Source organism: Ursus arctos, unplaced genomic scaffold (assembly GCF_023065955.2).
Source record: "Ursus arctos isolate Adak ecotype North America unplaced genomic scaffold, UrsArc2.0 scaffold_7, whole genome shotgun sequence".
Lineage (NCBI taxonomy): Eukaryota > Metazoa > Chordata > Mammalia > Carnivora > Ursidae > Ursus > Ursus arctos.
Window position 1 is genome coordinate 29,477,359 of NW_026623089.1, and position 14,250 is coordinate 29,491,608.

At 48.9% G+C, this 14,250-nt stretch overlaps 1 long non-coding RNA gene across 1 annotated transcript; it reads right to left on the reverse strand.

Moving 5' to 3' along the window:
- Window positions 1–58: 58 nt before the first annotated feature.
- Window positions 59–14,203, reverse strand: LOC123000743 (uncharacterized). Its single transcript, XR_006408928.3, has 3 exons — window positions 14,050–14,203; window positions 12,120–12,306; window positions 59–1,337 (listed from the first exon to the last, which is right to left on the reverse strand). It is a non-coding gene; the product is annotated as an uncharacterized LOC123000743 (long non-coding RNA).
- Window positions 14,204–14,250: the final 47 nt, after the last annotated feature.

Genomic DNA, 14,250 nt, shown 5'->3' on the forward strand with positions numbered 1-14,250 from the left:
TTCCCCTCCCCGTCTCCACCCCCACTCGCTCCTCCCGGCTTCCTGCCATCTCTTTTTGGGCCTCGCTCACCACCCCGGCCCCCCTTTCCTGCCGGCGCCAGACTCCCAGCTCGGATTCCTTCCTCCCCAGGGCGCGGCGGAGGGCACTCGCACCCCCCCGGCCGACCGCGGGCCTTCCGCTGTGGCCGCCCGGGCCAAGTTTGGCACATCTGGGGCCACCGTGCCCTCCCTGTCTCCCCCGCTCCGGTCCAGCCTCTGAGGGGAAAGCTGTCTTCTGGAGCCTTCTCTCAGCCTCTCGCTGGGCCCCTTTCTTTCTACTTTCTCCTGCCCTAGGGCCCACCCGGACCTCTTGGCCTTTCCCTGGCTCTGGAGGAGAGCCGCGCTGGTCTTACGCTGACATCCATTCTCACCTGGACATCTGGAATATGTCCACCTCACGCTTTTCCGGTCCAAAGCTGAGCTCTCAGACATCAGAGAAAGGGACCGTCCCTTTGCCAGAGACCAGAGACCCCACTGCCCCTCCCACACACCACAAAGTCAAGTCCTATCAGTCCAACCTCATTTTTCCAACGTCCTTGCCATTCAGTGTTGCCTGGATTAAAAATGTGCTACCCGACATGGCCAGGGCACCAAGCCGGGGGTAAGAGACAGCAAAGCCCGTGTGCGGAACTGCTAGGCAAAACCGCCTCTGATGGAACTTAATGATGCTTTACACTGTCCTTTACGTATATGCCCACTTAAGCCTCAAAACGGCCTCAGAGATACAATTATTTTCCTCCTTTTACTGAGGAGGAGAAATAAGGTCTAGAGAGGTTAAGCCCGTGAAGCTGGAAACTGCAGCTTGTGTCTCTTTCCTCCCCATCGCATTCAACCTTCCTTCACTGTGACATCTTTCTAAAACACAGACCCGGTGTTACACCGCTTCCTTCCCTGGCCACAGGATAGAGTTCTATCTCTTCTATGGGCATATTTCACAAACTGGCTCCAACTGATTTTCACTTTCATTGCTTTCCATTTCCTTTCCTTACCCATGTTCCCACCCCATGCCAACCCCACCAAACCTCTTAAGTTCCCCCAAATAAGCTCAGAATGCCCTTCATTCCCAGACCCCACCTGGCTGGCAAACTCCTACTTACCCTTCAATGCCCAGTTTAAATGCTCCTCCCTTTGGTCCAGACTCCCAAGCTGTTGTTTGCTGGCTCTTAGGCTCTCTCTTGCAGCATCCAGTAGTTCTGCAGTACTTCTGAGTCTGGCACATTGCAGCTGCTGGCTATCACCTCTATCTTTGCCTGGCACATAGGAGACTATAAATGTCAGCGGAGTGGATGACCTAGTGGCTGTGGGAACAGCAATGAAACAGAGGGCCCTCTTACCTGGGAAACATGCATGCTTCAGTCCCCCAGCCGACCCTATCTGCAGAACTAGTCCCTCATCTCCTGGTCATGTGATGTGTCCATTGGCCCCCGGGCCTGGCTGAGCAGCAGCCTGGCACCCCTTGTGGGGGAAAGTATATGTGGTTTCTCAGGGGGCTAACGCCTCTCTACAGCCCCGCCTGCAGGGACCTGAGAAAGTTGTGAACGCTAATTTTAAATGAATAAAAGGTGATGTATAACATCCGTATAACATCCATATCTGTGTAAGATAGCATGGTATTGAGGCGCAGGGTGCGAACCGTGGAGGCAGACTGCCTGGCTATGCATCACCGCTTTACCACTCCCTCGTGCTGGGACCTGGGGGGGGGGGGTGCGCACACGCACTTAACCACTTTGTGCCCCAGTGTCCTCATCTGTGAAATCCTTTCATTCAACAAATGGATATTAAGCACCTGTTAGGCACTGGGTACCATTTTAGGGTCTAGGGATACATAATACATATGTGATCATTATTAATTGAATGCTAACTATGCTGTAGGCACTGTTGTTGTTGTTGTTATTGTTAAGTAAGCTCTATGCCCAAGGTGTGGCTTGAACTCACTCCAAGATCAAGAGTCACATGCTTTACCAACTGAGCCGGCCAGGCGCCCCTATATTCTAGGGCAATGTTACCTCTGACTTGCTGGTGGGGAAGCCAGGGCTCAGAGGGTTAAGGAAGGTGCCCGTGTTCACAGAGCTGTTGGGTTGACAGTTTAAACAGGAAGCCCATATACTTTCCCATATTTTATTCTCAGCTACTGTTACAGGGACCCAGAAAGATTACATAACTTGCTCAGAGAAACAGAACTAACAAGTGTCAGTGTGGAGACTCAAACCTAGGTCTTCTGATCCCAATTCTGGGGCCTTTCTAAACTATCCCTTAGCAATCAATCCCTGATGGGACATCCTCAGTGTCCCCAGGGTGCCAGGCTTGAGAAGGGCTGGAGCTAAGACAGGCACCTGGGGGCTGAATCTGGGTGCTGGGCTGATGACGGGGTTATGCTACACAAACTACCTCTGTGAACAGGGGACCTAACTAAATAAACATTTAGAGGGAGAGAAGCAAGTCCTTCCGTTGTCTGAACCTTTGTCTGAAAAAGGCGTCTGGAGACTTAAGGGTGCAGCGCCACCTGGTGGGCACAAACCTTCAGGCCCACAGTTAAGTCCAGCTCCTTATGAGGAAACCAATGGGGTGGCTTTGGGGAGATATTTTTAGCCTCTGGAATCCTGAAGACATTCCAAGGGGCAGTCCCAGGAGACTCTGCAAAAGCATAAGCACGCAAGAAGATCTTGATTCCTCCAACTCAACAAATAAGGTCTAAGCACCTGTGGGATGCGAACAATTGAGTTGTGGAATGTAGGAATAAGGAGCACTGCCCTCACAGTGTTCGCACTTGTCTGGTAGCGGAGGGGCAGCTCGGGACACAAAAGAGAGAGGTGGATGCGAGGAAATCCAAAAGGGAGAGTATGTGTGGCAGGAGGGCTGGGAAAGCTTTCAGAATGAAGTGTCTCTGGAGAGTGGATAGAATTGTGACAAGCAGAGATCGGAGCCAGGCGTTGTTGGGCAAGGCAGTCCACCATGGGGCCTGAGCAGCCCTGGCTCTTATCACTGAGTGTGCTGAGAATGCAAAGCCACGGTCACCCATGCGCTTTCCAACCATTTCTCACCGTTGTGTTCTCCCACCAGCAACTTTGTGGGATGAGGGAACATCTCCCAGGCAGAGTGCAAGCTTGCTTGTTTCTTACTATAAAAGTGGTGGTGGTAGGAGGGGACAGGGGTGGGTTCCCCAAGCTCAGTGCTCTGTAGCTATAACATAAAGCTCCTCTGTGGGTAACATCCACCTGGGCCCCTCTGTGCTGCCCCATGAAACTAGGGAACAAGGGAAAGAGACATAACGATGTTGCTCATGCTGCTTGCTGTGCCAAGTGTGGTCAATCCTTTGAGTCTGACTCAGGAAGCCATGTCTTCTGCCCGTATTTATGAAACAACAGCAGGCTAGCTTATTAGCTTGTAAGTGGAATTAATCCCAGCCCCTGACAGGTGCTGTAGGCAGTGGGAACAGTGGGAGCAAAAGCAGGGCCTATGTTGCTCAGGGAACAAGGAATAGTGGTGCTTGCTGGATACTCTAAGCCCCAAAGCAATGACTTTCACTATGCCCAGAAGGGAAGACAGCTTACAACAAGGAGGAATGCGTGCCGCCCTGAGATCCCATGACCCGCTCTTGATGTGCAGTCAGTTCTGTCTTCAGTCTCTGGGCTACTGTCAATTACTGCATATACAGACACAACTCACATTGGTTTAATACCTATTATGTGCCAGGCCCTGAGCTGGCACTTGACATAAATTAGCTAACAGCAGAGGCAAAACTCACAGTGGGGGAGTAGATGGGTGTGAGGACCTGCAGAATCTTGCCTTGAATCTTAGAGTTAAATTACCGAATAAACATTTCCTGAACGCCTACTATGTATGTACCTGGCATTATGTTACAGTCCTAAACCTGAGTTGGAAGAGGCCTTAAAGATCATTTGCTCTAGCCTTCTTATTTTATGGAGGGGTAACTGAGGCCTGGGGTGGGTAAGTGACTTCCCAGAAGTCACACAGCTGGTTGATGACTTCCCAGAAGTCACACAGCTGGTTGATGATGTGAGTGCCAAGTGTAGAACTTAGGGCTCCTGACTCACAATCCAGTGTTCACTCGGGGCAGGGGGCTCTGCACATGAACTCTCATTTGTTGGTTAAGTGGCTCATACCTCTTGGCCTGTTCCCGAGGCTGTGGGAGCAGGGACCTCGGGAAGGGTAGATAGGGTCCCCTCTGGGCTGGAGTTGGATAGGAACCTGGGTGGCTCATGAGTTTGATATTCCGGCCCCCAAGGACTACTTGGCCTTTGCTGGAGCTATGAAGTGGTGTGGATTCTGGGCCCCTTTGGGCAGACAGAGGCAACGGGCCATAGGCTGGGCATGAAGTGGTAAAGGCATTTGACTCTGACAGAGCTCAGCGCCCGCTCCCCAGGAGAAGCTGGCCAGGACCAGACACGGAGCCACAGGTACCCTCTGAGGCTTATCTTTGTGTGAAGCCACCCAGAACACTGGCTGGCAGGGCCAGGTCCCTAAGGCTAAGTAACCATGGGTGACCAAGGGAGGTGCTCATGAAACTTCACCAGTAATGGGCTGCCCAGGAGGTGCTGAAGATGACCTCCTACTGGGACTACGATGGGATGTGCAGACCCCAGCCGACCACATTCCTGGGGAAAGGAGGGGCCTCACCTATGAGGAGGGACATGCCGAGCCAGGGTGGACTGAACCAATCACCACCACTCTGCTAGTCAGCCTCGGAGGAAAGTGGCTGAGGCTCAATGGTAATAACCAACCTTTGCAGAGTATTTCCCAGGTGCCAGGCACCACGCCAGGTGCTTTCCACTCTTGTCTCACTTCCCACAACAGCTCCGTGAGGTAGGGCCATTAAAGCCACCTCCACTTTAAAATGAGGAAACGAAGGCACAGGGAGCTTATGTGACTTATCTAATGTCACACATCTAATGGAGAATGGAATTCAAATATTTGCTCTCCAAATCCAGGCTCTTAATCAGTGCATGTATCTCGGACTTCAGCCTTGGTCTTGGAGGTCACAAGACATCAGAGGACTGTCCCTGAGCAGTGACAAAGAGAATGAATGATTCCCCATGTTGCAGAGATGGTCCACAGTAGGGGGCCAGGCAGGGGGCCGTGAGAGTGGGTGTGGCTGTCACAAGCCCCAAGATCTGCACTTGGGGAGCCTGTGTATGCTGTTTCTATTCTTTACCCTGCTATGTGAAGGGTCTCCAGGAAAGGGGGATTTGCCCCCTGAATTCTCTAGCCCACCCACAGCTGGAGCTTTAAAGCAAGAGGAGTGAGGCCCACGGGCCGGGCTAGAGCCCAGGGTCGCCATCAGAGGATGCTCAGTGCTGAGCGTGGGCCTGTATCTCCTCCTTGGCCCTTGCAACGACCTTGGGAGATAGGTAGCTCATTATCTCCACTTGACAGTTGAGGAAAATGAGATTCATCAGATTATGCTAGGAACTAAATTTAGATTTCGGGACCACTGGAAACACTATGGCTGTCTGAGATTCCCCGAGTCTACTTTAACCATGAACTTGCCCCTTAGGTCTAGTCTCCCCTGACTCTTTATAAGACATTATTCACTGAAACCACACAGCAAAAGCAAATGTGCTGTCCCCTCCACTACTACTCGGTCTCCAACTCCCATTACCACTGGGCCTCTTACCGATGTGGCGAATCCTAGAGATTTTCTCCAACTCTGGTTTTCTCTCTGCTGCCAAAACATACACACACCCCCTCCCCAACCTAGACATGCAGAGTGGGACATGACTGCCGGGACTAAAAGAGACCAAAGGTCACAGAAACCACTGGGGACCAAGCAGGATCATGTCCTGACCCATCAGGAAGATGACAAAACAGCTAACATCGTGGCATTCAAGGATCAAGAGAAGCAGCAAGAATCTTCAGTGGCAGCAAAATCCTTTGGAGGCCTGCCTGCCTCTCCCACGGCAGCTTTCTCCCCGTGCCCACAGCCCCGGCTGGAGTCTAGAAATAGATACTGTGTTTATACTATGAAGCTCTGCCCTACTCGCCCATCTCCTCCTCTGACCCAAACTGGGCTTATCACATTCCTTCTTTTGGAATTCGGCCACATGGTCGTTCCTAAGTGGAGCTAGCGTTGGGGTCACCAAAGCCAGGGCATGAGGCAGACTGCGGGGGGGCAGGGGTAGCAATCCTGAGTTGGCAGAGGAAGCCGATCTGCAGAGAAAAGCGCAGTGTGTTAGGGTTGTCTAGAGAAACAGGATGGATAGATAGGTATACACATATAGATTTCTTATAAGAAAATGGTTTGTGCAATTATGGAGGCTGGTAAGTCCCAAGATGTGCAGTCGGCAAGGTGGAGACCTAGGAGAGCCACGGTGTCATTTAGTCTAAAGGCTGCAGGCTCAAGCCCCAGGAAGAGCCAGTGTTTCAGCCAGAGTCCGAAGAAGGGGGGCGGGGTAATATCTCAGGATGCCTGGGTGGCTCAGTTAGTTAAGCTTCTGACTCTTGATTTCGGCTCAGGTCATGATCTCAGGGTTGTGAGACTGAGGCCCATGTCAGACTCTGTGCTGAGCATGGAGCCTGATTAAGATTCTCTCCCCCCCAACCCCCTTGCCCACTTGTGTGCATGCCCACGTGCTCTCAGAAACACACACACACACACACACCAATGTCTCCACTCAAATAGTCAGGCAAAAGGCGGTCCTTCTTACTCCAGGGAGGGTCAGCCTTTTTGTTCTATCCGGGCCTTCAGCTGATTGGACTGATTGGACAAGGCCCACCCACATTAGGGAGGGCGATCTGCTTTACTGGGTCTACCAATACAGATGTTAATCTAATCCAAAGACACCTTCACAGACACACCCAGAATAATATTTGAACAAATCTCTGGGCACCCTGTGGCCCAAATTGACGCATAAAATTAACTGTCACAGGCAGCTATGCTGGGACAAAAGATAGTGAGAGAGGACAGCTGCCTGTGACTTGCTTTGGGTTGTTCCTCTAGACTTCATTTCTGCGAACTCACTGTTGCTTTCCAGTAACGACACCCTCCCCCCTGCACTTCCTCACTCGAGCTAACTTACACAGATTTCTGTTTCTTGTAAGGACGCCAGAATGAAGCAAGGAGGGTTTGGATCCTAACTGCTAGGGTCTCACTCCTAGTTCCACTCGTGGCGGTTTAAAAACAAAATGGCTGCAAATTCTTTGATTCTTCTCCCATCAAGAGGTTGTGTCTAGTTCCCTTCCCCTGAATCTGGGTAAGCTTGTGACTCCGTTATAACTAACAGGATGGTAGGAACCACGCTGGATGACTTCTAAGTTCTAACCAAAAGACAAAGCCACTCCTGTCTTGTTCACTAGAACTCACACTTGCAGCCCTGAGCCGCCATGGGAGATGTCTCTGGTCCCAGTCACACTGAGAAACCACCAAAGCAGTCCTGGCCTTCAAGTTCTCCCAGCCTAGTCACCAAACATACGAAATGAGCTTCAAATGATTCCAACCCCCAGCTGTCATGGGAACCTCAGCATTCAAGACTTCCAGCTGGAGTCCTGACACTCCCGCTGTGCACTATCTCAATTCCTGTGTATCATCTCATGCTTTCTATTTTCTGCTGTTTTGTGATGTTTTGACATTTTGGGACATTGCAGATCCAGGGAGGGACTGCCCCTCCCAGATTTAGCTAATTCCTAAAGATAGTAAATAATGTGACTGTGAGTGTGCCTTTGACATACAAACCAACCAATCCTGAGCCCATACTCCAAACCACCTCCTCTATTTGGGCTCTTACACTCCAGGAGGCAATGTTCCTCTGCCCTAATCATCCCAGGGAAAGGTATCAGACAGTCCCTATGCCCCCAGAGACTGCTGGAATTACTAAAACTAGCCAGTCCTAAACCTGCCTAGGGGCTTACTTTGTTTCACTCATTTCTTCCCACAAAAGCTACAATAAAAGCTCATGTCCATGCTTTTCTCTTGCTCCTTCTGCCTCTGGACTGACCCCGGTGTTTCCCCATGTGGCCCTTTGTCGTGTGGCATGTCCCTTCCTCTGGGGAACTGTGAGTAACAAGTTATCTTTTCAATGGCAGCCATCTCCTGATCTGTTGGTCTCCCTATTCCTAAATAAAACCAAAATCCTGAGTGCATTTTGAAACATCCTGACCTGCGGCACCTGGGCGGCTCAGTCAGTTAAGCCTCTGACTCTTGATTTCAGCTCAGGCCATGATCTCAGGGTCCTGAGACCTGAGGTCCCGCATCCAGCTCTGTGCTCAATGCAGAGTCTACTTTAGAGTTCCTCTCCCTCTGTTCCTCCCCCCTCCCTCTTTCTCTCTCAAATAAATAAAATCTCTTAAAAAATAAACAAACATGAATAAGACACTCTGACCCACGGAATCCACGAGCATAATAAAATGGTCATTTTATGCCACTAAGTTTTGGGGCGATTTGTTACGCAGCCACTGTAGCTGGAAGATGTGTTGATATCCTGCACGTCCCCAGCCTCAGCTTCTTCATTGGCATAATGAGGTTAAGAGCAACGGCTCAATACCACTGGGGTGTTGTGAGGATTCAACGCGACGCAAAGTGCTCAGGGCTCCTGTGTGTTAGCTTTATCATCAATACTGTTTTCTGAAAGAGCTGCGACACCCAGCTCACTGGTTTCAGTGCGTCCCTGGATTGCAGGACACAAGCCTGCTCTCACGTGAGTTTTGTCCACTTGATGCTCTTCATCCTCACCACTACCAGTCTCGCTACCCTCCACTGGATCCGCCAGAGTCCAATCTCGAGCCAGAAACCACACGGTAATTTGTTTAATGAGACCTCAATATAAGGAATTATTATCTACTATAATGGAGTGCTGAGGCGTCGGCTAACAAGAGTTAAAGAGAACTCTAAAGAATACAGGAAAAGAAGATATAAGCAGCAGTCATACTCCTAGGGCTGAGATAGGCCCTTTAGAAGAGCTCTCTTCCCCTCCCTCCTACCAGGACCAAGATTCAGATCTCCTTAGAGAGGACGTAGCTGTGGCTCAGTAGATGGCAAAGAAGTCACTGAGGTGCTGCACTTGTAGAACTTGCCAGAAATCACCCATCTGGGGTGCTACTGCATGGATGTCAAAAGTTATTGCAAAATGGGGCGCCTGGGTGGCTCAGTCGGTTACGTGTCCGACTCTTGGTTTCAGCTCAGGTCATGATCTCATGGGTCATGGGATCTAGCCCCAAATGGGGCTCCAAGCTCAGCGGGGAGTCTGCCCCTCCCCCCACTCATGCTCACTCTCTCTCAAATAAATAATCTTTTAAAACCTTAAAAAAAATAAAAACAAAACAAAACAAAAAACATGTTTACTATAAAACCACCTAAGGGGCGGAGGGAAGGTACTAGCCCCTGCGTGTTGCTGGCGGCCATATGCTGTAGGGACCCAGGCGCTGAACAAGCCGCCCACACCGCGGGAGGCCACACTGCAGGACCTGGCACCTGAGAAGTCACCTGAGCTCCAGGAGCAGGCACTGGAGAAGCCTGGCAAACTGCAGGAGTTTGGTGAAGGTGACACACCAGAACCCGAGAGAGAAACCCTTCCTCCTACGGCGTCTTGCTAGCGCCCTCTACTGACAAATCTGAGCATTGCGCCAGCAGGGAAAGGAGAAATATTTACAGGACTTGGCTCCGTTATTACAGAGGCAACTGGTAGTTACCTCTTTGGAGTCTCAACTCCATATGCAACCTTCTATACACATTTGGACTTCCATATGACAATGAAACAACTCCATATTTCCACCTAATGAGAGACAGCTATCTTTCTTGGAGGTGACATTCTCACCCCCTCTCTCCAAAATAAGGAGATACACAGTCCTAATGGTCTGCATTAAATACTGCTCAGAAAGAAAAACAAAAAAAGAAAAAAACTTCTCAGATTTTGTCAGAGTCCCTTGGAATATACTGTTAACTAAAGACTAAACTGGTAACATTAACTTCCAACAACTTACATATAAACTTTTATATGAAATGAAAACATGGAGAGAAAAAGAAAACGGTTAGTATGTACAAACACACCCTGTACATATAACAGAGAAAAAAATATGCAAAACTACTACAAGCCTTGTTTTTATAATTGGCCACAGGGCTGTTTTAGTAGTCATTAACGGGTTTCTAGTTGCTTCATTCCTTCTACACTTATTAGTTGGTATACTACTATAAGGAAGGCCTTTTTCTTCTCCTCTATTTACCTATTTATTCACTTGTTTATATTGCTGTGGACTTAGACATTATTTCACCCACTGGGTTATAATCTGTTACTGTCACACCTTATTTTGATGCTCTGCACTTGCTAATGGGAGCCCTTATAAATAGACTCCTAGTCCTTTCGATGTGTTTCCATCATTCTTTGAGTACTTCCTTACTTTCCAGGACAAGATTTTCTAGAATCATCCTGAACTTTCTCAACCCCAATGGTTGAATCCATCATTTCTCCAAGGAGCCGTGGTTCCTTCTGCAGAGAATGGTGTTGAGAACTCGCCACGTGGGCTGTAAATGTGCTTATTCCTATCGGGGTATCATCGCTTCTAGGCCCTCTCAGCAGAGCTGGAGAACGTGTGTGTTTGCATGTGTTCGTGTGGATACATACACGTGTATATACGTAAGCATATGCATACATTTACAACTTATTTATTTCTATATCTACTTATCTGTATGTTAAAAACCATGAGTTCATACTTGCTATGGACTGAATTGTGTCCCCCAAAATTCACATGTTGGAGTTCTACCCTCCAATGTAACTGTGTTTGGAGTAAGGAAGTCATTAAGGTTAAATGAGAGGTCCATAAGAGTGGAGGCCCGATCTGATAGGATTACTGCCCTTGTAAGAACAGACACCAGAAAGCTCACTCTCTTTCCTGACCATATGGGGACACAGTGAGCAGGTGGCCGTCCGCAACCAGGGAAGAGAGCTCTCCCAGAAACCGGGTGGGCTGGCACCTTGATCTCGGACTTCCCACTTGCACAACTGTGAGAGCACAAATTTCTATTGTTAAGCCACCCAGCCTGCGGTGTTTTGTTGTGGCAACCCAAGCAGACTAATACAAAACTGACCTTTAATTCCAATGCTCAAGACTTAGATTAGGTGTGGGGCTTTTGTTCTGCTCTGTTTTGTTTTGCAGTGTTTCTGTAATGTACTGTTTGCCTGTGGGGCTTTGCTATTCTCAGTTGCTAAGTTCAGAGAAGAGGGCTGTAGTAAGTTGCCTTGTGTAATGTCCTAAGAAGAAGGGTGTTTTTAAAAAAGTTTAGAATTACCAAGATCATTTATCAAGAAAAACAGAGTCACACTATGGCTTGTCAGCTGAGTATGAAAGTTCTCTCTGCTCTCCCCAGGACAGGACAGAGAGCAACAACAAACCCACTGGAACAAACCTCAGCTCTACTGGGGAACCATTTGGGGGAGCTGCTTCAACAATTCCTGTAGGACAGAGAGGGAAGGAGTCAAATGCTGGCTTAGTGTCGGTAGCGGGTTTATATAGCACCTCACTTCATCCTCACAGCAACACAGAGAGGTGGGTATGATTAGTTCCACTTTATAGATGAGAAACTAGGAAAGCAGAGAGGTTAGGTTATTTGCCTAAGGTTGAACAGCTGGAACCCCAGCTGTAGAGACTCTGCTCCCCCAGAAACGAGTACTCTGCTGAGCCATACTGGCACGCAGGGCAGAGGGAAACATGTGCACGCCTATACATACCTATCAAAATATTCTCCCATATTGTGAATTAAATGGAAAAAGTTGATGAAAGCCCTGCAATCAAAAAAACATAACCAGACATAAAGCCTTGTGTTGCCCTATTGGTTCACACACTATTTTCAATCCTCAAAAAGCTAATTGGCCGGGAGCATAATGGCGACTTACGCAGAAACCATGGGCGGATTGGAAATGACTAGTCCTGTTGCAAAATGACACCAGGTCATAAAACAAACAACATCCTGTCTTTAAGCGTTGATATTTTGTTCACTATGGATGTTTTACATTAATTTTGATTTTTAAAAATATTACATTAAAATATTTATCTTGATTACTGGATTTTTTTTTTTTTTTTTTTTTTTTTGGTGTCCCCTTAAGTAATGCACCCAAGGAGTATTTCTCACTCACCTCACCTTAATCAGATCCCTGGTAAAACCAAGTCTTGGCCTGAATTACACCAGGGCTCCATTCCTCAGAGTTGATCTTCTCTTCCAAACAGGGCCCTCCTTGTTGGGGGGTGGATCCCAGATCCTCCACTCCTGCATGATGGAAGTGCCCTGTCTTCTCTTCTCTTCAGACATACGAAATCATAAAGCTGTACCAAGAGAAACGTTTCCATTGTGTGGTAAGTGCATGGTCACACGCCTGCAAAAATGTGGGGAGACACCAGATGTTCTCCACCCAGCCTTAGTCACATCTGACCCAGAAGCCACAAGTTCCCAATTCCTACCCTGGTATGCTCATCTGAGATCCTGGCATCAGAAGTCCTAGGCTCACCAGCACTGATGTGCCAAGAGTTTGGTCTTCCTGTTTCTGAGACCGAGGAACAAGGTGTCCCTGGTTCAGAAGCCCAGCCTCCCTGTTTAGGACTCCATACACTCCTCTCTTTAGCCAAGCAGTTGGCTGAAAGGATTTGCAGCAATGAGTGCCTTTTGTTGGAGACAAACATGGCTGACTTCTTTATTCCTTCTGCTATTTGCCTAGGTCTCAGGAAAAGCAGAGAGACCACTGTGAAAACCCTTCTAACTACAGCAAAGCACTTGCTGATGTTGTTTTTGTGCAGGACAGAAAGAGGAACTGGAGAGCATGGGATGAGGAAGAACAGCTCCCAAACATCCCTTCCACCTTGCAGGAAGGGACCCACAAATCCTTATACGCTGGCTTTTACTCCTTCCCCCTCGGAACTTCTACAGAGGAGAGATCACACTTAAATGACGATGAAGTTTAGCTCTGAAGTGAGAAGGAGACAGGCAGACCTAGCTGCCTATTCCCTGGCGCCTTCCTGACCATTTTTGAACCACTGCGCAAACAACTCCTCATCTTCCAAAGAACTAAACAAGCATTTATCAAGAACCTATTGGGGACGCCTGGGTGGCTCAGTTGGTTAAGCACTGACTATTGATTTTGGCTCAGGTCGTGATCTCAGGGTCCTGGGATGGAGCCCAGCTTTGGGCTCTGCGCTCAGCAGGGAGTCTGCTTGAGATTCTCTCTCTCCCTCTCCTTCTGCCCGCTCCCCACAACCACCAAATAAATAAATAACTCTAAAAAAAAAAAGAAGAAGAAGAAGCAGAAGAACCCATTGGACACTGCATCCACTCCCAAACCCTCTAATCCAAGTTCCAAGCTGGGTCCAAAGTGACCTTCTAAAAACACAAATTTTTCATGAGTATGAAATGAGCTACTATTTGTGAAGTGCTGACTGGCACTACCGGCACATGGTAAGTGCTATAAAATATCTGTTAAACCATATACATAATGCTATTCCCCTCAGAGAGTCAAACGGAAACTTTTTCACTGTCGGCCTCTGCCCTCTGCTTTCTCACCACTCTACCCTTTGCTAGCCTTGCTGCAGGTCTGGTACCAAGTACTCCTGAGTCAAGCTGCCTCCTAGACTTTGCACATGCCATTCTCTCTTCCTTAAACGCTCTTCCCAGACCCACTCCTCTTCCTTTGTCCAACTTCAACTCCTCCTTCATATCTCAGCTTAAATGTTACTTCTTCTACCTCCCAGGACCCCCTACAGGGAGTTGAGTTTCCTCTGTCTGACCCTTTTACAGTTATAATGTTTATCACAGTTGTAATCACTACTAAATGTTTTAAGCTTTTTAACGTCTGCCTTCCTTAGTAGGTTCTAAGTTCCCCCAGGGCACGGGCGTAGAGACGTCTCTTAGTCACTGCCCCTTACGGAACTCGGACAGGGTGACCCCTAATGGACCATTTGTCCAATGAATGTATAAAACCTTCCTAATGCCGCTTATTTAGGTAACTGACCCAAGGTTGCACAGCTGATTTAACATCTGACCCCACGGCATTCTAGCTTTGAAGCCCAAGGTCTCACCATCCCTTCCTTTCCCTCAAAGCTGGAGCCAGAAGACAAGTGGTCCGTCTGGGAGGTGAATTTAAGGAGCTGCGGATCTATTTGCAGAGGGCCACACGGTGCAAGGAGCGCGGCCCGGTGCGCGCTGGCCTAGGGCCCAGGCGAGGGGGCACGCGTCACGTGTACCCCGCAGGGCCTGCCGCCACCGCACCCCGAGGCTGG